The sequence below is a fragment of the Ciconia boyciana genome, chromosome 2 (genome assembly GCF_034638445.1).
Source record: "Ciconia boyciana chromosome 2, ASM3463844v1, whole genome shotgun sequence".
Taxonomy (NCBI): Eukaryota; Metazoa; Chordata; class Aves; order Ciconiiformes; family Ciconiidae; genus Ciconia; species Ciconia boyciana.
Genome location: NC_132935.1, coordinates 93,408,129 through 93,410,356, shown reverse-complemented (window position 1 = coordinate 93,410,356; position 2,228 = coordinate 93,408,129). Strand labels below are relative to the sequence as shown.

General features: G+C 42.2%; 1 pseudogene; it reads right to left on the bottom strand.

The window, feature by feature from the left end:
- Positions 1-764: 764 nt before the first annotated feature.
- Positions 765-887, bottom strand: LOC140648716 (U2 spliceosomal RNA; annotated as a pseudogene).
- Positions 888-2,228: the final 1,341 nt, after the last annotated feature.

Sequence of the window (2,228 nt, the reverse complement as noted above, 5' to 3'; positions counted from 1 at the left end):
CTGCTTACTTGGGTTTTGCCAGCTGCTCTAGAGGAGAAGCTGAGCTTTATCGTTATATGTTTTGTGCTCTCACATTACACGTTTCAGTTCCACGTGCCTATGTTTCCACACCTGTAGGATGTGGTGGAAAATCCCTACCCTTTTTCCTCATGAATTGTTAATGCATGTAACAGTGACCTACTACCAGCAACTAATCAGCCTCCACTTACCTGTCCCAGGGAGAGCTTTAGCCCAAACAGGTTTCTTCACGATAAACCAGAAAGGGGACCTAAGACTCCCTCAAGGACTTCTCCAAGTGATGTGGCACAAACCCATCATAATGTGGGACTGGATCGAGCACTGCACCATACCTTCATAGCCACTCAATTCCTTGTGGATTGCAGAGGGGAAAGTCAAAGGCTTTCCCAGTCTATCCATGCCACCTCTTCACATGCTGACAGTCCACATGGAAAGGGTAACCCCACCTTCAGTGGGAATCAACTCAGGGCATGGGCAATGGAAGAGCACTCCTTCCCTCCAAATAATCCTTCCATATCCATCTTATGTTGGTAGAATATATACCTATACAGCTCTTAGGTGTCTGGTAGCTGTTTCATATACATGGGCCAAGGCCAAAGTTTCTTCTTCAGCCTGAATATATTGATGGTTTGTTAGCACCTGTGAATTACAGGCCAGGTGTTGAACAGAGTCATAGAATCGTTTAGGTTCGAAAAGACTTTTAAGATCATTGAGTCCAACCATCAAAAGTAAAAAACCAAACAAACAAACAACCCTCCCAAGCCCAAAAATCCATTTAATATGATACATCCTTGATGAGAAGACTTTAGATATTAAACTCATAAGAACAGATACTACACATGATCTTAGCCAAAAGGCCGGGAAGCGATATTTTGGAGGACTGCACCAACTCGGTGTGCTTGTCTCAAAGTACCTCGTATTAAGTCTTATTTAACTCTTTCAGTAAGTGCCCACGTCTTACAACCATTGCTTCTAGTTTCAGTTTTCCAGAAGATCTCAAAGTCACATCCTTCCCCTCCTATAAGGGCTCATCACATGGTGGTGCTTCCAGGCTGCAGGACCAGCCCGCTACATTAGGTACACACTTCCTCACATGGATCACCCCTCCAGGGAACACTGGCTTCTTTCCCTCATCTGCTTGGGCAGCTACATGGCACCTGTAAGCCTTGCTGAATGAGCTTGCCTTAGAGAGAAGTATTTTGTTGTACAGACTATATATTTGGGAGGAGACGGGGGCTACCTGCTAAGACTGAAATTACCCACATGTGCTACTATTCCTCTAATCTTTTTCTCCATGATACTTAGGAGTTGGGAAGAATTTGATGATTTCCTCAGTGCACTAACAGACAGCTCTGCAAAAACATGTGATGTTACTTAATGTGCTTCCTTGGTCAGGTGTGTTTGGATTCATTGTACACGGATGGAAGAAAAGCTGTATGACATTCAGCTGCTATCTTCTGATAGCATAGGATATCAGAGCATTGCATCTCATAGCCAGTGGCAGTTATTTGTGAAAGAACATAAGAACAAGGCAAACATAGAGCAACATATACCCTACCTGTTATCCTTCTGGATTTTGGGAATCTGCAGTTTAGGGACTTTGAAACCCAGGGGTTGCATATAGTCTTTTGGGTTAAGTAGTCCCTGACTTCTTCCTCAAGATCTGAGATATCCCAATCTTTTTAAACTGAGTGACAGAAATACATAAGCGCTAAAATGCTGCTAAAACAAATACACCCTCTTCACACTAGCATGACTTTGGTATAATGGTTGTTTGCTGTGGAAGATAGTGTGAAATAATGCCTATCTGCCCTGGGTCTTAATTAAGATGAAAGCAGGGGGATGTGAAGATGAGGAAAGGATGAGTGATGTCTCTGTTTGCAGATGAATTAATCTAAGACAAGCCAAGTATCTTCAGACTTCCTTGGTTAAGAAATACAAAACAGGTAAACAAAGTAAAAATCTTTCCAAATTACATTGACGTTCATAAGTGAAGCTAATTAAACATCAGACTTAAGTCAGCAGTTCAGAAAAGTGGTACATTGTACACTATTTCTGATTTTAGTTTCCTAAGGCTAAATCCTCATTTCTGAGCTCTTGCAAAAAGCAAACCAGTGCCAGCACTGCGCCATGTGTCCAATTTAACTTTCTGACAGCCTTATTCCTTTTATTCAGATCCCCATGCTGAAACTTTTGTGCTTCACAGTCTG